The sequence below is a fragment of the Aotus nancymaae genome, unplaced genomic scaffold, assembly GCF_030222135.1.
Source record: "Aotus nancymaae isolate 86718 unplaced genomic scaffold, 86718_ANA_hifiasm-v0.15.2.pri h1tg000004l, whole genome shotgun sequence".
Taxonomy (NCBI): Eukaryota; Metazoa; Chordata; class Mammalia; order Primates; family Aotidae; genus Aotus; species Aotus nancymaae.
Genome location: NW_026988415.1, coordinates 69,544,340 through 69,570,000, shown reverse-complemented (window position 1 = coordinate 69,570,000; position 25,661 = coordinate 69,544,340). Strand labels below are relative to the sequence as shown.

The following is a 25,661-nucleotide window of genomic DNA, read 5'->3' as shown; positions in this document are numbered from 1 at the left end:
AAAGCATAGGAGCTCACTAAAGCGGATCTAAGCCAAATTTGTAGCCTTGAAAGCACTTTGCGTGATGTGGTGTGGTGTTGAAAAGCACCCAGGATGTTAAACCTGAGGACCTTAAATGAATACAGGCTTCTAGATCCCTGATCAGGGATTACAGTATCATGAAGAAACCTTTATGTCAATACCAACAGGAATATATGGAAGATCACTAGTCTTCCATCTTCCAAGATGTCTAGTAAGGCTAAACTGTTCTATGATGTTCTCAACATGACCAGAACAAGCTTCAAAATATCTTGCCAACATCCTTCCCTATCCTAATGTAACCTAAGATTAGATACTTCACTTCCAAATGCAGGCTTCCAGTTAAACATGGCTGTTCATACATGTTTATGCATTTGTTCTACTGCTTCCTGAAACTCCATAAATGAGAGTCAACGTGCACCCCATGTGCAAGCAAATTTACCTAAAGAAATTTTAAATCAATGGATCCTAGCTCAAATTCATTTATACACTGGAATCTAAAGGAAACAACTATTCCAGTCTCCCCTGATCTTCTTAACCATATTTATGGAGTATCCTGCTTCAGCATCAAAGCCCTCTAGCTTTGCCTGTTACTATGGTAATGACATAATCAAGGAGCATTCCCTTTCTCTTAATGGGAATCTAAGGCTAGAGAAAGTGGTTACATTTTGGAACTGATACAGAACTATACATTTCATTAGGGTTCAATATTCACTGACAAGAATTTTGAGAATCTGACACTTTGCAGTCCAACAAAATATCAAAGTATTATGGAGATAATAACCAAGTGGTATCGTCAGCCATCTGGTTCAAATACTCCAGCACCAGACAGAATCATCACAGCTAGAAGTGATAATTAATAATCACATAGGCCGGGTGCAGTGGCCTATGTGATCCTAGTGGATCACCTGAGGTCAGGAGTTTGAGACCAGCCTGGCCAACATGGCAAAACCCTGTCTCTACTAAAAATAAAAAAATTAGCCTGGCATGATGGCAGGAACCTGTAATCTCAGCTACTCAGGAGGCTGAGGCAGGAGAACTGCTTGAACCTGAGAGGCAGAGGTTGTAGTGAGCCAAGATCGTGCCACTTCACTCCAGCCTGGGGGAAAAAGCAAAACTCCATCTCAAAATAATAATAGCATAATTCAACATTTTCATTCTCTAAGGAAGCTGGCAATCCACAAGATGAAACTATATCAATGTTATACAAATAGTAGGTGGCCAAGTGATACTTAAAGCCATGTCTTCCCTCAATTCAGACGTCTTTTGAAACCCTGGGGTTTGTGCATGGATTCTCAGGGGGTTATGAGAGCTTGTTACAAAACTTTCACAATGCTCTCATTTCACTGTAAGGATAGTCTAGATCAGCTATATGACTACCTCATAATATAGGGGCACATTGCCGTATTAGTGGCAAATGATCTAGTTTTGTTGCCTGGGGATTATAGAAAAGAACAGAAGCAAACAATATATAAATGTTTTGTGCCAAATGAAAGTCAAATAGCATCGCTATGTGCTATAATAGCAGGATTTAAAGCAGTTTGAAAACCTCAGTTTGGTGAAGTGCATGAACACAGCATGTGGTAGTATAGACATGCCACTCAAAAGAAGCTATAAAACCGTAATAGTAGTACCATATTTGCATTTTAGTATGTTAACTACTAATTTGTCCATCTGCTATGTTTTATAGTTGCATTATAGATCTATATATTTCTTTCCAGGTTTGCTCATACACTTTAACAATTATTCCCACAAACCTAAAGGGTACATAATAATATTTTTCTTTTACAGAAAACATTTAATCAAATATAGTAAAATATTAATTGTAGAATCTAAGTAGTGGTTATGTAGGTGCATACTGAATAATTCTTTTCTTGAAAGAAAACCTCCCTACTATCAAACTTATACAGACTTGAGAAACACTGTCTCTAATATCTAATAGAAAATATTAAAATTATGCTCGACACAATTTCATGTTGTTAAATTGCTGATTCATATGCAATGCACACAGCAATGCTGTTAATCAGAGCACTTTTTGCATCAGCACATCAACTTTCTTGACTAAAACTGAAAGTTTAAAAATTGTATTTGGGTTACAATTGCCAAGGAAGGCATCTACTCCTTGGGACTTAAACAGGCATTTTGAAAGGCTAGCTGAAGGTCAGTAAATGGACCTTTCCTATTCCACATGTGAACATGTCTTTCCCCTCCTTTCCCACCTCCAGTATTCTCAGGGTCCTTTAGCTCTCAGAAAAAAAAACTGAAAGAAGAAATGTATACCCAAGGAACAGCTTACCTGGCGATATCAGAATAATTTAATCTGAAAATCAATTTCAAAATGTGGATTGAAGAAAATTCTGGTTAAGATAAAGTCTGTTTCTGCAACCTATTTTAAGATTCAAAACTAGCAGAAACATTTAGGGTAGAGGGTCATTTCTAGTTTCAAGAATACCCTACAGCTAAATTCTCCCTAAACTTAACCATAGAAGCAAATGTCAAACACTCACTACTCTAATATTAACAGAAAAATTTCCCAACTAAGCCAGGTTTCTCACTGTAAAAATGGGAGGTAACAGATAAGCAAGGAGGTGAGGCTATAATGATCTATGTGGCAATGATTAGCACTGGAGATGTAGGTATAAACACATTTAGTTTACTACAGATACAAATGGTTATATATATTTACAGATATGTGCATATATACAAGTTAGAATGCAAACATGTATCTCCTTGCTCTTGTCAACTGAAAAGGTCTTGAAGGAATGACACTCCAGTAGCAATGAGCACACCTAGCACTCACTTCTTGATTTCTAATATCATTCTCCAATAAAAGGTATCAAGGTTCCTTGGAGAAATACATCATTCTAGATCCAGGCAGGAGATATGCAAATAAGCCTGGAGCATCTTGTAGTGCCAAAAGTAAGCGCTCACACAAAAAACCCACATTCATGGGGTTATATCAAAGCCAACTGAAAGAACTCCAGTGGCCAAAGCTGTAATAATTTGAACAGAATAAAGTAACATTGTATTATGACCCAGAGTATAAAATATCCATGAGATCATACTGATATAAAAGACTGAATAAACACATACATTGTGAAGAAGACATCCCATGCAAAAGAATTCCAAATAATTTATGTAAATACTCTGCCCTCCAAGAAGTGGAAGATAATTTCCCATTCCTTAAGTGCTGGCTGCACATAGTGACTTCCTATGTGAAGAGTACAGTATGGAAATGGAGAAATAAAGGCTAATTTTATGATGGAGAAACCTGACAAATAGTACCTCAGACTGGTGATTAAGGGTAACATCAACAGTGCTAAGTCATGTTGATAGTATGTACTCTTGATAAATGGCACTCTACCTTTGTAGTCTTCCTCCTAAAGACTCATAAACCCAATCTAGTCATGAGAGGAACATCAGACAAATTCAAATAGAGAGACATTTTATAGAATACTGGACCATTAGTTCTCAAAACTGTGCAGTTCATCAAAAACAAAGAGTCTGAGAAACTGTCATTACCAAGAGGAGCCAAAGGAGGCATGAATACTAAGGACACATGCAACGTGGTATCTTCAATGGAATCCTGGAACACAAAAAGAACATTAAGGAAAAACTAAGGAAATATGAATAAAGTATGAACTTTGGTTAATAATGTATCAATATTGGTTTGTTAATTGTGACAAATGTACCAAACTAATGTAAGATGTTAACACTGGGAAAAACTGGGTATGAAGTACACAGAAACTCTATCTTCAGAATCATTCTGTAAATCTCTACACTGTTCTAACATTAAAAGGTTATTTTTTCTAAAAATCTCCCAACCAGACGCTGAAGACATATAAGACAGAGTTTTTAAAAAGCAAGCAAAATGGAACCTGAGAACTGGTAAGTCTATGTTCCAAACTTTGCTACAGTAGGTACCATCATTCTTTGCAGTAAGTCTTGGCCTAAAGACTTACTCTTTCTTTTCTGTTTATATGGGCTCGTAATAGGTAATTTTGATGTTAAAATATACAAGGCCCAAATTACCAGGTATCCATAATATCAAAAAGTTGTTTTTAAGAAAACATTAGCAATTAAACTTTGTTTTTGTGCATCAGCAGATTTCCTGGAAAGACGTCGTCAATCTGCTGTAATAAATAAGTCAGTGAGTAGCTAATTTTCAGTCAAGGGAGACGTGTAAGGCTGGAAAACTTTAATGAGTGATTAAATCTCAGCACTGTACCATGCCAATCATACTAACATTCTATAAAATATACTATGCCAATAATTTTCAAAGTTATGGGTAAAGTAACCTAGATATTTTATAATGGGACCTGGTAAAGTACAGTGATGTTCCAGTCATATTCCTATTTTTAAATTCTTATAAGCATTTTATTAGATTATGCAATAAGAGGGTATTATTTGGTGTACTACATAACCTCTCATATTTCTGGGGACACTAGAAGAAGAGCATTGTAATTGGTTAAGGGAAATAATACTCTACCCATAATAAAGTCTAGCACTGGTCAATTTTCTCCCAATCCAGTCTTTAAGACAAAACAGAGGAAGTCATTAGCTCTGTTTAACTATACATATCATTACTCTTTGCCATCCAAACTTATAAAGTTTGGGGGAACATTAGAGGCATTAGCTCAGTTCAGATATAATCATTAGTTTCTTTCTCTTTAAGCTGGTAACAGATTTTCCCAGGATGCTTTCACATGTAAGAATATTTTAGCAGTCAACAAAGGTCAACTCTTAATTCATTACTTTAAGACACAAACGCCCATTCAGGTGGATATTTGATAACCAGGGCACAAACACCCTGAAAAGAAATTATGAATGCCTGATCATGGCAGCCCTGGGTCTCATAGTCGTCTGTAATTTTGGGAGGTGGCTAGAGAAATGGAAGTTACAGAAAGATAAAGCTGAAAGGGGATATGAGAAAATGGTCAGAAAACTTCCTCCAGTCCTACACGTTAAGGTTTTATAAAAGGAAAAGTCAGAAAAGAAATGACAATAATCATTTAGAAAAATGTGAAAAAAAATGTTTCTTTTATTAGTCTTTCGAAAATTTTCCAGATGACAAAATGTCGTTTTCAGGGATTGAAGTATTTGATTTAATCCCCTATCTTATTTCACTGGCAATCTTGAGATGGTCAGACTGATGGTGATTTGAACCAAAGTGAGAGCCAGGACTAAAATCTAGGTGTTTCTGACCAACACCGTAATGCTTTCCTTCTGCATCCTCCACGAGAAAGCAAATTCCTAGATAGAAATCATGTATTTGGTTTTGCTATTTATTGCAGCACGTGGCACAATAACATTTGTTGGATTAACACAAGAATTATCTCTATTTTGAAGATGCCCACATTTTCAGAGCATCCCCTTTTATAACTGCTAGAGATTTTTCTTAAAGGTGAAAATTATCTCAATCAATTAATTTAAATACACCTTCAAGATTCACCTTTGGATGCTATCTAGTAGAATCAATCCACCTAAAATCGAGCCATCCTTCTTCTGGAGCTAAGATACAGAATCATCTCTAAATTCATTTCTTTAAAACATATTAAATAATAATTATAGTTGTATGTTGACAATTAATGACAATTTAATTAGCAATAGAAGATTTCATAAGCATAGACCAGTGTTTTTCAAATTGGGTTGATAACCCTGGAGGTTTGGAGTATATTCTCATGGATCCCCAAGTTCTGCATGAATTACACAAAACACATCTTTGATAAAGACAATGTGAAATTGGAAAACATATTTACATTTCAAATAACTTTGTTAAGTCAGTGTTCCTCAAAACACGTTTTTTTAGGATCTCAGAAAATTCTGTTCCTTTAGAAGGTGTCTCATCCTGAAGCATTACTTGAGTTTGAGAAACAATGGCACAGACCACGTTTCCAAGAAGGCTCAAGACCATGATGTTATTACCCCCAGTCAGCCAGACAATGTCGTTAAGCATTTGGAGAAGGGGGTAGGGGGCATGGAAACAAGCCATGAGGAAATATGGATATGAATTAAAATGGGCTATAAGTGAAGCCAGTTCATTGATATGGTTCTTGTTGCTCCTGCTGCGACGCATGAACGTGCACCAGAAAAAAAGTTTCAAATGTTATGTTAAACAGTAGTTTTTCAGCTGGACCATTGTGTTTGTTTTACATTAAGGAGGCTAAGCTTCTTTTAGCTTTGCAAAAGGTGGGAGGAAAGAGTGTATATAAACTACAGCATAAAGTAAGCAAGGAAGGTCAAGGTTTTGACTTACCCTTCTCCACTACCCTCTTGGTAAAAAGATTCCAAACTAAAAAAATGTATCTATGATATGCATTATCCGTGATCATCTGTTCTTGGGCAGAAATGTAGTAAAACTGTGCAAAGAGCCGAAGTATTAGATTTATACCCTCAATCTCTGAACTTTAAAATACTCAAGCTTGTGAGATTTAACAATCACTAATTTGCCAGCCTTGGCAAACACAGTGGCTATGCCCTATCCCTTTAATCTCTTTCCATGGCTTCAAAAGAGGTAAACAAATGACATTAAAATAAACCAACTAAACTATCCAGATGGCTGCAATATTAATCCTGTCTTGGCTTAAAGAGAAAAAGCAAACCCACTTCCTTAAGTTTATCCTATCAACTTCAAATCCTTGTGGGTTCCCTTCTTAAATCTACTACTTATGGTTCACACAAAACAGCACTTGATTATTATTTTCTAAAGTTATTTCAAGTGTGCTTACGTTAGCTCCTCAACAATACAACCATCTCAGGAATGAAATTATAAAAGACGGTATCATTCCTACCCAGGTTATCAGTGTAACCTAGCATAGAGCTGGGTTCACAATATTAATTCTACAGTTCTTCTGGTTAACTCACATGTGCATATTTATGTATGCATCTATCTATATATACATATATATAGATATATGTATTGCAGATGAGGTGGGAAGAAGGAAAGAAACTTACTGGACCCTTTGACTTTTCTATAGGTGGCATCTAAGAGAAAGAAAATAGAATAGGAAAAAAGATTACTTAATAGCTACAAAGTAGTACTTACAGTATTCTAAAGAGCCAGAGACTCTTCTTACAGCTGTCCGAGGAGCTAGTAGAGCAAACTGCTCCCTGAGCTGGGTCGATCTTTTGACATCCTTCTCAGAGAAACAGTATTCTTTTTCAGTTATTACAAAGAACTGCTGTTGTGAGGACTAGTTATTTGCTTGAGCAGTTCCGTATTACATACTCCTTTGCCACAAAACACCCTGTACACTAGTGGCTGGGATATTATTCATTTCTATTAGGCAGCTATCTCACTTTTGAAATTTATATCCAAAAGAGTATTTAGTTTTGGCTTATTGTTCTTATAAAATAAGGAACTGGTTCCATCATTTTTAAGTCCTCACCTTCACTGTGGTACTTCAAACTACTTCAAATTTTTAGTAGATTAAATGCTTCATTTTATATAATAGATTAATCAAAAAGGTGGCATATTCTTTTTAAAAGCACCTCTGCATACGTTTTCTCATTTAATCGTTTTACTTCAATCTTCTTGAAATAAGTAGGGGCAGGTGCTCCAGGTGAAGAAATTTAAGGATTATAAAATGTAGGTAGTTCTTCTAAAAGTGAATGCTAGTAAAGCCCACACAAAGATACTGGTCTTAAAAGTTCCACTCTAGAACGCCTTTGATAATATTAAAATAGCAAGAGTCACAGTGGTCTATCCACAGACCCACCACCCTCAGTTAAAATGACACTGGTCATCAGGTACATAGTATAAATGGATTTTTTGGCTTCAAAAAAATAATGACCAGGTTATTGAGTCTACCTTACAATCCAGATGTCTTTCTTAAAAAAGTTTTTAAAATAATAGTAACAGCAATTTTTCTGGCTGTATCCTGGCATTTGACACTTTACAGTAACAATATACAAAAGAGATGACAAGAGATTCTTTAACCAGGCAATCTTCTCTGTAAAGAAGAATGCAGAGGAAGTCCAACCTTCCTTCCTGGGGAGGCAATTTGATAGTGTGCACTAGAAACACAAAATAAAAGATGGCAATCCACCTTCCTGGGTCTGACTTGCCTTGAGTACTCTGCACAGTAAAGCAGTAACAGAGGTGAGCAAGAATGGTTCTTGTCCTCAGAATCTGATGATAATTGAAACTGGGATCATTAATAAATGAAAGAGAGTGAAGGCTTATCCACTTAGTTCAGGCCTGCTTTTCATAGTCAATACTGCACAAACACACCAAAGTGGTAGGGAGCTCTTGGACTGATGGGCTGAAAAATGGGACAATCAGTACTGTGTTCATTAATAACCCAGAAGGGGCTTTGGGTAGTCAGCACTACTCAGAAGCAATGCGAAAGAAAGTAGAGGGGTTCATGTATAATGGGTGGGACCAAGGAAAGTGCCACTGAGAATTTAAGTCTAAGAGAAAGGGCCTCGTGCAGTCAACATTACTCAGCAAAGAGGCAAAAGGGGCATGGTGGGGGGAAGGGAGGAGGGAGAGAACACAATCTTATCTAATAGCTGGATATGTGGACACCTGAGATTGTGAACAATAGTCTGTAAAAAGGGGCCAAGGGCACACAAGGGGCAGGGCGAGGAAGACCTTGTATGTAAAGCATGACACCATGGCTGTGATTTTACACACTGGAGCAATGCAAAAGGGGCGGGAGCATGGACCACTGTTTGATGGGCAAGTGCATGTAATACTGCAATGCTTATACTTTATTATGCCATGGGAACTAAGGGTGGGGTGGGGTGGGGTGCTTGCTTAACAAGGTCAGGGAGGGGAAAAACCATTGATAACTGCCATTGTACCTATTAACAGTCCCAGGAGAAGTTCTGAGTAGTCAGCAGCCCCTGCAGTAATATGAAGAGGGTACAAGGGCATAATATCCCACTCTAACAGAAGGAAACATGTATAATTACAAATATGCACATTAATAGTACAAGGGATCTTAGTGGCTCAGTATCCCCGATGTATGCAAAAAGGATCGAGGAATCTTATCTAACAATCAGTACCCTTGATAATTGTTATTATTGCATGTTAATTGTCCAAGAGCTGAGATTATGAGTAGTTAGCACACCTCAGCAGCAATCCAAAGTATAGTGGTAGGAACATAGGGTCTTTTTCTACTACACAGGTCCACAAATACAATTATGACATTAATATTCAAAAGGGTCCATTCATAGTTAACATGCCCCTGATGGAAGGAGTATGTGGAAATCAAGTCTTAGTCTAAAAGAAGAGGCGGACAATTGCATTAATGCATATTAAGTCCAAAATAAGGGGCATTAAGTGAATAGCATCCCCTTGCTCTAAAGCAAAGAAGGTACAGGAACATGCTTAGAAAATTGTTCGTGTACATGAACATTCCAAGTGAAAGAGTCTTGAAAAGTGGGGACTACCTGCTAAAAATGCTAAGAAAGTAGGTAGGATCCTTATCTAGTGCACAGACCACGAGCAAATGTAATTGCACATATTAACAGTCCAAAACAACAGGACTTTGGTTGATCAGGACATCCTGCTGTACTACAAAGGAAAGGTGAGGGAGTATGACCTTAATCTACTGACAAAGATGAACGAAAATTTCAATTATGTATATTAATAGTTCACCAGAAGGGGCCTTGGAGGAAAATGGTATGCCCCAAGTAATGCAAATGGGGTACAATTGTCCGAGAAGTGATAGAGTTATGGACAACTGCGATCGTTCACATTAACTGTCTAAATGTAAATATCATAAGGAGTTGGCACCCACTATTGAAAAGAGGTGGAACATCCTTATCTAGGGCACAAGAGCCCACATAAATGCAATTATGCATGTCAACAAGCCAAGAAAAGGGGACTTAGGGGTCAGCAACCCTGGTAAACTGCAAATGGAGGGTGACAGGGTAAGACTTTGTTTAATTAGGATGAACTTTGTGGTGCTTATGTTCATTAATGTCCAAGAGCCATTGTTGTGGTCAATGAAAACCATGTACTTTGGACAAATGTAAGAATCTTAAAGTAGTGAGTACTCCCTGCTGAAAAGCAGAGAGTATATGAGAAGGTGTCCTTATCTAGTACACAGGAATACGGACAAGCCAAAAGAGGCCTTAGTGATCAGCACCCCAGCTATACTGCAAAAGGGGTCTTCGAGTAGGACCTTATTCAAATAAGATAAGCTGTGTGCAGTTATGCACATCAGTTTCCAAGGTGAGTGCCTGTGGTCACTTACAATTGTGCACCTTATTGTCCAAATGTAAGGGTCTTGTGGAGTGAGCACTCCCTACTGGGAGGAAAAGGAAGATTGCAGGTAGGTGTGGTGGGACAGAGGAGGCTTTGTTGTCTGGTACACAGAAACCTGGATAAATATAATCACACACGTAACAGGCCAGGAAAATGGGCCTTGGTAATCAGCACCCCTGCTGTACTGCAAAAGGGGTCTGAGAGTAGGACCTTATTCAGATAGGAGGGGCCATGTGCAGTTACGCACGTCGATGTCCAAGGTGCGTGCCTGTGGTCACTTACAATTGTGCACCTTGACTCTCCAAATGTAAGAGTCTTATGGAGCAGGCACTCCCTGCCAGAAAGGAAAGGAAGATTGTGGGTGAGGTGTGGCAGGAGAGGTTTCCATGTCTAATACACAGGAAACCGGAGAAATATAATCACATACATAACAGGCCAGGAAAAGGGGCCATGGTGATCAGCACCCCTGCTGTACTGCAAAAGGGGTCTGAGAATAGGACCTTACTCAGATGGGATGGGCCATGTGCAGTTACGCACATCAGTTCCAAGGTGCGTGCCTGTGGTCACTTACAATTGTGCACCTTGATTGTTCAAATGCAAGGGTCTTATGGAGCGGGCACTCCCTGCTGGAAGGGAAAGGAAGATTGTGGGTGGGGTGTGGCAGGGGATGCTTCCATGTCTATTACACAGGAACCGGGACAAATATCACATACATAACAGGCCAGGAAAAAGAGCCTTGGTGACCAGCACCCCTGCTGTACAGCAAAAGGGGTCTGAGAATAGGACCTTATTCAGATGGGATGGGTCATGTGCAGTTACCAACATCAACATCCAAGGTGCGTGCCTGTGGTCACTTAACAATTATACACCTTGATTGTTCAAATGCAAGGGTCTTATGGAGCGGGCACTCCCTGCTGGAAGGGAAAGGAAGATTGTGGGTAGGGTGTGGCAGGGGAGGATTCCACATCTAATACACAGGAACCGGGACAAATATAATCACACACATAACAGGCCAGGAAAAAGAGCCTTGGTGACCAGCACCCCTGCTGTACCGCAAAAGGGGTCTGAGAATAGGACCTTATTCAGATGGGTTGGGTCATGTGCAGTTACCAACATCAACATCCAAGGTGCGTGCCTGTGGTCACTTAACAATTGTGCACCTTGATTGTCCAAATGTAAGGGTCTTATGGAGCGGGCACTCCCTGCTGGAAGGGAAAGGAAAATTGTGGGTGGCGTGTGGCAGGGGATGCTTCCATGTCTATTACACAGGAACTGGGACAAATATAATCACACACATAACAGGCCAGGAAAAAGAGCCTTGGTGACCAGCACCCCTGCTGTGCCGCAAAAGGGGTCTGAGAATAGGACCTTATTCAGATGGGATGGGTCATGTGCAGTTACCAACATCAACATCCAAGGTGCGTGCCTGTGGTCACTTAACAATTGTGCACCTTGATTGTCCAAATGTAAGGGTCTTATGGAGCGGGCACTCCCTGCTGGAAGGGAAAGGAAAATTGTGGGTGGCGTGTGGCAGGGGATGCTTCCATGTCTATTACACAGGAACCGGGACAAATATAATCACACACATATCAGGGCAGACAAAAGGGCCTTGGTGTTCAGCACCCTTGCTTTTCAGCACCCTTGCTGTACCACAAAAGGGGTCTAAGAGTAGGACTTTATTCAGATGGGATGGGCCATGTGCAGTTATGCACATCAATGTCCAAGGTGCATGGCTGTGGTCACTTACAATTGTGCACCTTGATTGTCCAAAATGTATGGGTCTTATGGAGCGGGCACTCCCTGCTGCAGACGAAAGGAAGACTGGGAGTGGGGGTGGGGCAGGAAAGGTTTCCTTTTCTAATACACAGGAACCCAAATACAATCACGCATATAACAGGACAGGAAAAGCCTTGGTGATCAGCACCCCTGCTGTACTGCAAAAGGGGTCCGAGAGTAGGCCCTTATTTACATGGAATGGGCCATGTGCAGTTATGCACATTAATGTCCAAGGTGCATGCCTGTGGTAATTTACAATTGTGCACCTTGATTGCCCAAATGTAAGGGTCTTACAGAACGGGCACTCCCTGCTGGAAGGGAAAGGAAGACTGGGATTGGGGTGTGGCAGGGGAAGCTTCCATGTCTATTACACAGGAACTGAGACAAATATAATCACACACATAACAGGCCAGGAAAAGGGGCCTTGGTGACCAGCACCCTTGCTGTACTGCAAAAGGGGTCTGAGAATAGGACCTTATTCAGATGGGATGGGCCATGTGCAGTCACGCACATCAATGTCCAAGATGCATGCCTGTAGTCACTTAACAATTGTGCATCTTGATTGTCAAAACGTTTAAGGGTCTTATGGAGCAGGTACTCCCTGCTGGAAGGGAAAGGAAGATTGTGGGTAGGGTGTGGCAGGGGAGGATTCCATGTCTATTATACAGGAACCGGGACAAATATAATCACACACATAACAGGCCAGGAAAAAGGGCCTTGATGATCAGCACCCCTGCTGTACCGCAAAAGGAGTCTGAGAGTAGGACCTTATTCAGATGAGATGGGCCATGTGCAGTTACACACATTAATTGTCCAAGGTGCATGGTTGTGGTCACTTACAATTGTGCACCTTAACTGTCCAAACGTAAGGGTCTTATGGAGCAGGCACTCCCTGCTAGAAGGGAAAGAGAGATTGGGGGTGGGGTGTGGCAAGGGAGATTTCCACATCTAATACACAGGAACCGGGACAAATATAATCACATACATACCAGGCCAGGAAAAGGGGCCATGGTGATCAGCACCCCGACTGTACTGCAAAAGGGGTCTGAAAGTAGGATTTGATTCAGCTGTGATGAGCTGTGTGTAGTTATGCCCATCCATGTCTAAGGTGCATGGTTGTATTCACTTAACAATCATGCACATTGACTGTCCGAATGCGAGGGTCTTAGGGAGTGGGCACTCCCTGCCGAGGTGTGTGGAGAGGACCCTCCTTTTCTAGTGCATAGGAACCCAGACAATTATAATCACACATAACAGGCAAAGAAAAGGGGACTTGGTTACCAGCACCCCTTCTGTACTGCAAAAGTGGTCTGAGAGTAGGACCTATTTCACATGGAATGAGCAGTGCACGATTACACATATTAACGTCCAAGAGGCATGTTTGTGGTCACTTATAATTGTGCACCTAGACTCTCCAAATAAAAGGGCCTTATGGTTGGGCACTTCCTGTTAGAAAGAAAAAATGGGGATGAGGGGAAGACTTTCCTTCTCTAGTGCATAGCAACCTGGACAAATACAATCATACATACTGGAGGCCAAGAAATGGGGCCTTAGGTGTCACCAACCATGCTGTCCTTCAAAAGGAGTGTCAAAAGGAAGGATCCTAAAGTAATTGTCATTAGGTACATTAACAGTTTGAGAAAGGGGCCTTAATAATAGTACCCCATGCAGTAAAGCAAAGAGGGTGTAAAAGGTCAGAAACCCAAGTCTAATTGAAGGACCATTGACAACTGCAATTATATGCATCTACAGTCCGAAGAGAAGGGCTTAATGTTGGTTACCACTCTCTGTTTTGATAAGTACAGGAGTCCTGATAAAAGGCACAGCTGTAGACAACTGAAAATGTGCATATAACAACTAAGGATCTTAAGTAGTAGGTACTTCCTGCTGGAATGTAAATAGAGTGGGTGGGGTTCTTACATGGTAAAAAGGTACAAGAGCAAATATAAGTATGCACATTAACAGTACAAGAGAGTGAATTCAGGCTATTTAGAAGCTCCTGCAGTAATGCAAATGGGGCAAGGACCCAGGATTCTACTCTAACACAGGGGCAAATCAACTACTGTTAATTATGTGCATTTAAGCAGTATAGGAGAAGCAGCACTAGCTAGTTAGTACTCCTGCTGCTTTGCCAAGGAGGTGGGAGGGGGATGGAATTCCAGAGCAATTGTTTTGCCTTTTTTTTTTTTTTAAGGTTGGCCAGGCTGGTCTCAAACTTCTGACCTTAGGGCATCCTCCCACCTCAGCCTCCCAAAGTGCAGGGATTACGGCTGTGAGCCACCACACCTGGCCTCAGGGCAATTTTGCATATTAAAAGTCCAAGAAAGGCTTTAGGCAATCAGTAACCCCTGCTACAATACGGAGAAGTCAAGATATTAGCTTATTGGGAGGGACCATAGACAATTGAAAGCATGCACATGAAGAGTCATGGACAATTAGAAATATACACATTAAGAGTCCCAAGAGAAAGACTTTGGGCTGCTAGCATCCCTTTCTATAATGTAAAAGGGGTAGAATATTGGTTTAAAAGGAGAGACCATGAACATTGGAATTTTGCACATTCACAGTCCCAGGGAAATGTAACATAGGTAATTAATACCCCTTGCTGTAAAACAAGGAGGGTACAATGGATCTGATCTGAAAGACATTGTTGTAAGCAATTGCCATGGTTCACATTAACTATCCTAGTGCAGAGGTCTTGAGCAGAGGTCATCCACTGCTGAACACAAGTCAGTGGGGTCTTTAGTGCACAGAAAGAAGGACAAATCCAAGTAGAACACTGAGTACAAAAGAAATGTCCTTGTGATTAGCACCCTCTACTATAATACTAAGAGGGTGTGAGCTGTTGGGATCTTAATTTAATGGAAGAGACCATAATCGCAATTACGCGCATTAACAGTCTCAAGTACCCCCTGCTGTAAGACAAAAGGAATATGAGGGGATGAGATCCCAGACTAATACGAGATAGGGACAACTGCATTTTGCACATCAATAATTTCTGGAGGAGGGGCATTAGGTAATTAGGACCCTCTTGATGTAAAGCAAAGATGGTACAGGGACCTTGATATAAAAGACTCACTTCTAATCAATTAGGATTGTGCACATAAGCTGTCCTCGTACAGAGGTCTTGTGTACTAAGGTCCCCTGCTGGAATACAAAGGGAGTGGAAGGGTTAGTGCACATGATCGTAGACAGATACAATTATGAACATCAATGCACAAGAAGAGTCCTTGGGTGATCAGCCCACATTGTGGTGTGCAAATAGGATACAGTGGCCCTTTCTAATGGACAGGACTCTGGACAATTGCAACTGAGCAATTAACTGTCCAAGAGCTGTTATTGAATAATCTGCACTCATTAGCAACATCCCAGAGGATGGGGTGGGAATCCATTTTTATTGCACAGAACCATGGATATATGCAATTATGCGTATCAACTGTTTTTCTTTTTCTTTTCTTTTTGAACCCGGGCACGGCAGTGAGAGCGCCGGATCCTAACCACTAGACCACCAGGGATCAACTGTTTAAGAGAAAGAAACTTGGGTAGTCAGGACTCAGCAGCAAAGGGGACAACCTACACTAATGGGTGGGACCATGGACAGTTAGTGTTTTACATATTAATGCAAAGTGGTAGATAGTTCACACTAGGAGTTATGTTAAGGGCATACATAAGTGGGTCTTTTCTGTTAGGCAGAACCATGAATAATTACACTATTGTATCCATTAACAGTCTAAGGGAAGGGGCTCTAAGAATGAGTCCCTCTGCTGTTGTGCAAAGATGTTTGTAATGGCCATAGTGTAACTAACAGAACTATGGCTAATTAGGAGTTTACTCAGTAATTTAAGAAACTGTTAAATCTCAGGTAGTTAGCATTGCCTCAAGGCAAATGCAAAGGTGATTGGAAGTCTTTATGATTAATGGGTGAGACAATCAACAATTACTACTTTGTTCTTTAATTATCCAAGAACTGCAGGATTCCCCAGAAGCACAGCAAAAAGCGCAGTAGGGTGCCTTTGTTTAATAGTCAAAGCTATGACAGTTGGGACTGAGCATTTTAACTGTCCAACAAAAGACTTGGGTTGTCTGAGACCCCCTGCTGAATGCAAATGGGGTTGAGTGCTGTCTAATCCAATGGGCAGGATTACTGGCAATTAGAATTTTACTCATTGCACACAGTTTTAGGTGGCCAACACAGTACGTGAGAAAAAGCCACTACTCAAAATTGGGACTGTGACTACAGAAGCAATGACAGAGAAATGGTTTCTCCTTTATGAGCAGGGGATTGAGAAAACAATAAGTAACTCAAATTATGGGCAATAATGCTCTGATAGAAAGCTCTCAATTAATATTTCCTAACCTCAACGTATCAGGTAAAGAAATTCTTTGTTCTGAGACCCTAGACAAATGGTATTGTATGCATTAACTGAAAACGGTCAAGGAGTCAGTACAGAAGTTCAGCAATGCCAAGGGTAAACAGAATATCCCAGTATAATAGGATAAACAATGGACGACTTATTTTGAAAATTAGAGTGACTTTCGAGAGAAGCTGGGCAGGACTGGGGGGCTGAGGGGCTAGGACTGGGACTGGGGCTAGGGCTGGGGCACTAGGGCACTGGGGCTGGGGCAGATCTGGGTGGGGAGAGAAGGGCTAGGGCTAGACTGGGGGTTTGCTGGGAGGGCTGGGGAAAAACTGGAAACTAGGCAGGCAGGATACAATAGAAAATTGAAATATGGACGTTAACACTCCAATATAATAAGTCTAAATAGACAACACCAGACCACAGCAATTCAAGTTTCCTGCCTGATAAGTAGGTGATTAGTCAATTAGTGCAGCATCAAGGATGGGAACAAAGCAAGGCCTGAACCTGTGTAAACCTTCAAACACTCTTTTTTACATTAGGTCATGAAGTTAAATTTTTAACTGTTTCTGTGCTACAAAACTCTTCAAAACTCCAAAGGAAAGTAGTTAAGTCTATTTCAAAGAAAATAATCATCAATTTTTTTAATGATAAATGATTTGCCTTTGACTACTGCCAAAAAAAGGTTAAGGAATTTCTAAAGAGAAACTGAAAACTTTAAGGAATTTTAAGGAACGCAAAATGAAAACTCATTAAATTTAATTAAAATGAATTCTACAAATAAGACCTCATAATACTTTCCTATAATAGTCACTTAAGACTTAAATTCAAACTAGTAAACCACACAATCAGACTGTATGACTGACATCCAAAAGATAAATATAAATCAAAATCCGACCCCAGCATTAGCCAAGGGGTAGGTGTGTTCCTCCTGAGGAAGGCAGGAATTCCTCTTCTGCCACCTGTTGGCCAACGATCATCTGCGATCCATTCTGGTCCTTGCCACGGCTCACCACCATGTCCATACCAAGCAGGCCTGGAGCACTGCCAACGGCCACAGTGCAGGGCAAACCGGAGGGGATGGGGGGGTGGGGGGCGAATAGACTTAGCCTTAGGCAAGGCACCAATACAGAGGAATGGAGTGAGGTTCTGACCACACAGCCATATATCCAGCACTGCAAGACGCAGCACTGGACAGGATGGGACAAATGAAAGGAGACAGACGTGAAAAGGCCAAATGTCCTTGAAAAGACCTTTAAAATACCTTATGTACCGCCCACTGGGAGACATACACGTGGCCCCTCCACTTCTGACTGGCTAAAGACATCTGCGAAGTGCTATGCTAATTCACCCAAGTACTCGCTGAGTAGCCAGACAGTGTCATCAGTCTAATTCCATCTTCTGCTCTAATTGGCTGTGACCAATTCCACCCCCATTTCTAATTGGTTGGATTATGCGGCAATCCAGCACTGTCCATCCCACCTTTTCTCCCGCTCTGCGCAGCACTAGGCGGCAAAAACCGCCATCTTTAACAATGCGGCAAGCCCGCCATGATTGCACCGAGCAAAAGCCCGCCATGATATCCACGTGACAAGAGCCATGATATGCAGATGACAACGCCTGCCATATTGTCCCTGCAGCAAAACCCAACACGAAAAGCACACAGCAAAGACAAAGAGGCCCGCCATGTTTTACACTGCGGCAAGACCTTCAGCCGCCATTTTTTCCTGTATGACTGCACATGTCCACCACCATGCTAACCACTGTAACAAAGCCTCGCCCATCATGATGTGGCCTCCCGCCACTGAACACTGCGACAGAACTGGATCCGCCATTTTAGACAATCTAACAAAGCACAGCCCGCCATGCTGAGTAATGCCGCAATGTCAAAATCGCCATTTTAAGCCCTGCACCTTAGTCTTTTCGAATCTCTCATTTTCAACTAGTCCCTTGTACTGATACAAGACCATTGTCTTATTGCCTCGCGATACAACAATCACGCAAATCTCCTAAAAAGCCCCAAATCCTCATTCAGATAGGTTTAGCTCATGCAAGGCACATGACTTCCTCTGCCTAACCAGCTATCGTCCATCTTGCCTCCCTAGTTTATAATTAGCACAAACAACTAGCCCTAACCCGAGTTATGCGGCAAGTCTAAAATGGCGGCCACTTTTCCTCCACAATCTGAACACGCCCTTAGCTTAACTGCAGAGTCATTCCCCTGTCAAAGGCGTAGATACACTCACACACCACCAAATGATCAGCAGCAAAAAAAGTGAAGTTATTCCAGAGAATGCAACAACCCACAAAACCAACATTTTTTCATCCATTAAAAAGTACCGATGAGCGATCAAAACAAAAATCAAAGCAGGTATCCGCGGCCCCGATGGGCCAGAAAAAAAAAATTAAAGCAGGTATCCGAGGCCCCGATGGGCAAGGAAAAATAAAAAATAAAAGCAGGTATCCGAAGCCCCGATGGGACAAAAAAGGAAAATTTTTTAAAAGCAGATATCCGTCACCCCGATGGGCCAGAGTGTTGGGGGGTCAGAGGGGGAGAGAAAGCAGGGTATCCGATGCCCCGATGGGCTAAGGGAAAAAAAAAATAAAAAGCAGGTATCCGCGGCCCCGATGGGCAAGTAAAAAAAGAATTAAAAGGCAGGTATCCAGGGCCCCGTTGGGCAAAGCAAAAATAAGATCAGGTATCCGCAGCCCCGATGGGCAAAATATAGAAAAGACAGTGGAAGAATAGAAAACTGACCCACAAAAAACAAAGATGTCAGCCAAAAATGATCCCAAAGAAAAATTCCTTAAATATAAAAAATTGCCTCAAAATAGTCCAAATACTTTCAAAAAAAATATGGAGGACGTGTCAAGAAAACATTTGGTTAAAGTATAGAATTTTTAAAATATTTTATGGAATTTAGGTGATTTTTTCTAAAGAAATACGCCATAAGGGGTGTTGGGGGACTAGAAAATGTTCTAGAAAGAACCCCAAGTGCAGAGAGATCTTCAGTAAGAAAGCTTCCACCCCGGGAGAGGAAGAAATATGGCTGCAGCAGCGAACTGCAGCGCTTTAAGAACTGAGGGGGGGGGCTGAGGGCGGAGAGAGCATAAGAGGCGTGGCCTAGAAGATTGAAAGCCCGACATCTTTGTGATTTGGTTGGTTGAAAATTTACCCAGTAACGACAAAAAGGAAATTTGAAGAAAGCAAAGACATACTAGAAAAAGCATTAACTGGAAGGAGACTCCATTTCTAGTCCAGGAGTCACAACTTCAATGGGCTTTCCAGTTCTCATCCATGACATAAGGACATTGAGTAAATCAAGCAATAATTAATGCTAAAATTCTCCATAAACTGCATAATAAATGTCAAAATGTTAATTCAGTTTGGTTTTGAGATTGGGGGAAGGGATAGATAGAGCTTTGATGTGTTGATAAAGTATCCAAATGTATCATTCAAACCAGAATTTGTAACTCCTGCACCAAACTTTTGAACCAAAGATGCTAGAAAGGAGTAATATATTGAAGGTAGTACCATCTTCAAGGGACTTTCCATTCCATTATCCAGTGTAATAGATTACAAACATAATAATGAAGGATTATTCCTGTTTTATACATTATCATACAGAGTCCCATAGAGGTTACATCACGTGCATGAGGTCACACACCATGATTCTGTGTCAATGTATTTTTTACTCCAACTCTCTACCTTGTATGGCTCCCAACCATGAGAGAACCGAAGTGCTTATTAGTCAATTGGTGAGCAAGAGAGAAGAAGAAAAGAAAGACATTTCATACAATGGCTATTTGGTTCCTAAATAATCAAGAAAGAGTGCTGTTTGTGACTTGTTTGTAATTTTTTAGCTATGACTCCTTAATCTTTCTATTTTCCTATTTCCTCCGTGAATCTGAGGAACCCAACATTAGACCAACCGTAATGGCACAGTAGTGAAGTTGACCCTCTGTCAGTAACTGGTATGTGGTAGGGAAAAAAGCTCATATAAAAGCCAAAGCTGCCCTCAGAAACCTGGCTATTTCAATGCGAGCAATTAATCTCATAAACTCTTCTATGTTATTTGAGAAACAACACAGAACCAGAAGGGAGACAATGGCAACTAAGTATCATAGAGCAACTTCTAGAAAGTCAAAGAATACATTACCCTCCCACTGGCTGAACTAGAAAGTGTAACTATCAACCCAAATCTATCAGGTAAGCATGCTCTTCAGTTTCCAGATAAATAATAATATGCAAATTTTCATCCTTAAGAAATACCCTCCATCTTCTAAGTGTCCTTGGATCAAACAACAAAAGTAATCTGACTTGTCATTCCAAATGAGGGTAATTGTATTGTAAAGTGGTACAAAACAATGGTATCTTTGAGAAAACAGTGCTTAACAAAAAGTGAAACTACTTACAGTGACACCTATAAAGTGGCTATGGGAAAGACTGGATTACCAAACCTCTAATACATCTTTATCTACTAGAAGTTTCTACAAGTGTGGAAATTTTTCTGTACTTTTAAGAAATTTGATTGGCCGGGCATGGTGGCTCACTCCTCAGCACTTTGGGAGGCCGAGGCGGGTGAATCACCTGAGGTCAAGAGTTCAAGACCAGCCTGGCCAACATGGCAAAACCCTGTCTCTACTAAAAATACAAAAATTAGCCAAGCATGGTGGCAGGTGCTTATAATCCCAGCTACTTGGGAGGCTGAAGCAGGAAAATCACTTGAACCTGGGAGGCGGAGGTTGCAGTGAGCCGAGATGGTGCCACTGCACTCCAGCCTGAGTGACAGAGCATCTCAAAGAAAAAGAAAGAAAAAAAAATTTGGTTAGGGAAAAATTTTCTAAACAGGACTCAAGTAGCATCAACTATAAAATAAATTTGATAAATTTGACTCTGAAATTAAAACCTTTTGTTTCATAAAAAATACCTTTTGAAATAAAAAGGCAAAATGATCATTTATAAACTGGTTGTCCTGGGTTTCTGTGACCAGACCCTGGTTCCAGGTGGGCAACCACACTAGCAAATCACTCTCATTGGTTGTTGTTGGATTTTTTAAAATGGGAACTCTTAAGATTAGGCATGCAAAATGGTGCTGATGTGCCGCTATGGGGTGGCACTCACATTGGACACAGGTCATGTTCAGAGCTATGGCCTACCTAGGTCCACTGTTGACTCTTAGGCTAAAGAAACTGCAAAAGCAAGAAATGTATATTGTTTCAATACAAAGAGGTTCTAAAGTGCCATTGCAATGGAAGTAGTACAATGTTGCTATGTTTTTCTCATGAAAGGAGGTATGAAATTAGCCAGGAATGGTGCATTTGACAATAAAGAACGCAAAGAGATTTCTGGACCTAAAAAGGAAGATATGGTGCAAGGTCATTATAAAAAATTGGTACGTGAACTGTTGAATAAACGAATATGTAAGCATCTCTTCTCCACCTGGTATTCTAAATCTTCTTTGAAAATCACTCACATGAGCCCATCCATGTATTTGTAATATATATATATATATATATATATATATATTTTTTTTTTTTTTTTTTTTTTTTTTTTTTGAGACGGAGTTTCACTCTTGCTGCTCAGGCTGGAGTGCAATGGCACAATTTTGGCTCACCACAACCTCCACCTCCCGGGTTCAAGCGATTCTCCTGCCTCAGCCTCCTGAGTAACCGGGATTACAGGCATGCGCCACACGCCCGGCTAATTTTGTATTTTGAGTAGAGATGGGGTTTCTCCATGTTGGCCAGGCTAGTCTCAAACTCCTAATCGCAGGTGATCCACCCGCCTCGGCCTCCCAAAGTTCTGTGATTATAGGCGTGAGCCACCATGCCCGGCCTTGTAATATATTTTTAATCAAACTGTTTACACTAAAAGGAACTTCTGAAAAATATTTGCCTAGGACTCTGAATGCCCTAAAGCAGTCCTGCCCTCTTCTGCCATTTGTCACCTTCAGGCTTTATTTACTCCCCTACCCCTACCAGCTTTCAATTCGCTTTACTTCCTCCCCTTCCCTACCTGGCCTCACCTTCACTACTGCTTGGCTTCATTTTATAAACCTGTTAGGGTCAGAAGTATGGAAACTGAGACACTAGAAGGAAAAGTGACTTGCTCAAAATCAATTAGCTAGTAAGAGCTGGGCTCTGATAGGGATGTTTCAGGCATATTTTCTGTGGCCATACCATAGGTGTGTTAGCATCCTCTTCTTTGGGCTCCCAATCGCATGGCACACAATAGGAAGAAATCAGGTCCTCTTTTAAAGATTCTGATTATTCCAGTTCTAGGCTTGTGATTATGTTAATCTGTACATCCTCTCCGCTGCTAAATTAGAACACAAAAATCCGCTACCGTCGATTTAGCCACAAGATGGCAGCATAAAATTATCAAAGAAGCACTGAGCCTGTCTGCACGAAAGGAGCCAAAGTCTTATACGGAGCAGGACCAGAATCTGATGACAATGGGGGTAAGTCTGATTCATACAAAGTCAGTATCAGAAGAAAGGGTCAAAGAAAAGTGCTCAACCCTCTCTAATTTGATGAGCCCCCCTACTAAGCGGGAGTCTGTCCTTGCCTTCAGGGCAATGCCATTTAAAAAGGACTTTGATAAAGCATTCAGGATCTAATTAGCCGGCTGGTGGGGATCCTCCAAATCAAAGCAGTTAAAGGGACCAGGACATATTAAGGAAAAGAAAATAAAAGACATGGGGAAGGGCTCTTTACAACTCAGAGGACTGTCTGCAATGTGGGAAGTCGATGAATAGTCCTGTTGTGTGTAGTTCTATATAAATAAGGACGTCTGAATACGCTGAGCTGTGCAAAGATGAAACAGAACACCTCCAGAACTGGTGAACGCCAATTTCTGAAGGCCTGCAAGCCAACAGTGGATTTCGTGAGGATGCTACAGAGACAATTATCAGATAGAAAAGTTGTGCTATATGTCTTGAAAGCGTCTTCCAAATAGCCCCAAATCCTATGAACCTCATCACAGTACTTGGAGCATTCCTCTAGCCCTTAAACACACTATTTATGATATCCTTCAAGGGTATATTAGGATGTTGGGAAAGGTTTTCTAGTTTATCAGTGAGTGTACACTTAACAATTGTATACATACTTAACGTCAACATTAAAAATACTGAAAATGGGCCGTGCACAGTGGCTCAATGCCTGTAATCCCAGCACTTTGGGATCCCAAGGCGGATAGATTGCCCGAGGTCAGGAGCTCGAGAGCAGTCTGGCCAACATGGTGAAACCCCGTCTCTACTAAAAATACAAAAAAAATTTAGCTGAGCATGGTGGCGTGCCCCTGTAATCCCAGCTACTCAGGAGGCTGAGGCAGGGGAATTGCTTGAACCAGGGAGTTGGAGGTTTCAGTGAGCCTAGATCATGCCACTGCACACTAGCCTGGGCAACAGGGCAAGACTTCAACTCAAAAAAAAAAAAAGAAAACATTGTAAATGGTCTGGGTACGTTCGCTCATCCCTTTAATCTCAGCACTTTAGGAGGCCAAGGAAGGCAGATCATTTGAGGCCAGGAGTTCGAGATCAGCCTGGGAAAATAGTGAGACCTATGTCTCACGCCTGTAATCCAAGCACTTTGGAGGCCAAGGAGGGTGGATCACCTGAGGTCGGGAGTTCAAGACCAGACTGACCAACATGGTGAAACTCCGTCTTTAAAAAATTTTTTTTTTTTTTAATTAAAAAAAATAGCCAGGCATGGTGGTGCATACCTGTAGTTCTAGCTTCTTAGGAGGCTGAAGCAGGAGAATTGATTGATCCCAGGAGTTCAAGTTTACAGTGGGCTATAATCACCCCACTGAACTCCAGACTGGGTGAGAAAGCAAGACACTATCAAAAAAAATTATAATCTATTAAAAACGTCACCAGTGGTTGGGCGCGGTGGCTTACACCTGTAATCCCAGCCCTTCGGGAGGCCGAGGCGGGTGGATCATGAGGTCAGAAGATCGAGACCATCCTGGCCAACATGGTGAAACCCCATCTCTACTATAAATACCAAAATTAGCTGGGCATGGTGGCACGCACCTGTAATCCCAGCTACTTGGGAGGCTGAGGCAGAAGAATCGCCTGAACCTGGGGGGCAGAGGTTGCAGTGAGCTGAGATCGTACCACTTCACTCCAGCATGGTGACAAACCAAGACTCAGTCTCAAAAAAAAAAAAATCACCAGCAAACACTAGGGAGAGGGAGGAATTTTATTTCCCAAGGTATCACATTACAATATTGAAAATGTGCAATTTTTATAAAAAACTACAAGGCATATTTAAAAAAAAGAACAGGAAAGTATAGTCAATACACAGAGAAAAAAAAGTAATTAACAAAAAATGGTCCCTGAGAAAGTACCAACATTAAACTTACCAGACAGGGATTTTAATTAATTAATTTGCTTATTTATTTTCTCATTTTTAGTTTTTCTAGTAGTTCTTTTTCAAACATATTTTTAGTTCACAAATAAATGTGTATAGTCATGGAAAAATGTGGTATTTTGATATATGCATGCATTGTAGAATAATTAAATCAAGCTAATTACTATATATCTCAGCTCATATACTTACTTTGTGATGAGAATACTTAAAATTTACTCAGCAGTTTTTGAAATGTATAATACTTTATCACTATTGTCATCATGCTGTGCAACGTATCTCAAAAACTTATTCATTCTCTCTAACTTTTTATCTTTTGATCAACACATTTTCACCCTCCCTTCAGACTATTAACCACCATTGTACTCTCTATAAGTTCAACTTTTGAAAATTTCACATATAAGTGAGATAATACAGTATTCATCTTTCTGTGCCTGGCTTAACTTAGCATAATGTCCTCCAGGTTCATATATGTTGTTGCAAATGACATATTTTCTTTCCTTTTTAAGGCTTACTCATGTTCCATTGTGTATGTATATCACATTTTCTTTATATTTTCATCTGTTGATGGACACTTAGGTTGATTCCATTTCTTGACTATTGTGAATAATGCTATAATAAACATAGGAGTGCAAATATCTCTTCAACACACTGATTTCAATTTCTTTGAATAATATCCACAAGAGGGATTATTGGGTCATAAGGTAGTTGTATTTTTAGTGTTTTCAGGAGCTCCCATAATGATTGTACTAATTTACATTTGCACCAACACTGTATAAAGGTTCCCTTTTCCCCACACCCTCACCAACCCTTAGCTTTTGTCTTTTGTCTTTTTGACAATACCCATTCTAAGGTGTGAGGCAATATTGCCTTGTGGTTTTGATTTCCATTTTCCTTTCTTTTCTTTTTCCTTT

At 40.7% G+C, this 25,661-nt stretch overlaps 1 long non-coding RNA gene across 2 annotated transcripts in view; it reads right to left on the bottom strand.

The window, feature by feature from the left end:
- Positions 1–19,405, bottom strand: part of LOC105732928 (uncharacterized) — a 26,834-nt gene extending 7,429 nt beyond the window's left edge. The window contains exons 1-3 of one of the 2 annotated variants that reach the window (XR_001111122.2): positions 17,270–19,405; positions 6,973–7,002; positions 3,541–3,604 (exon numbers count right to left, since the gene is read on the bottom strand). This is a non-coding gene — a long non-coding RNA (uncharacterized LOC105732928). Of the gene's footprint in view, positions 1–3,540; positions 3,605–6,972; positions 7,003–7,063 lie in introns of both variants that reach the window. The other variant, XR_001111121.3, reaches the window with a different exon arrangement.
- Positions 19,406–25,661: the final 6,256 nt, after the last annotated feature.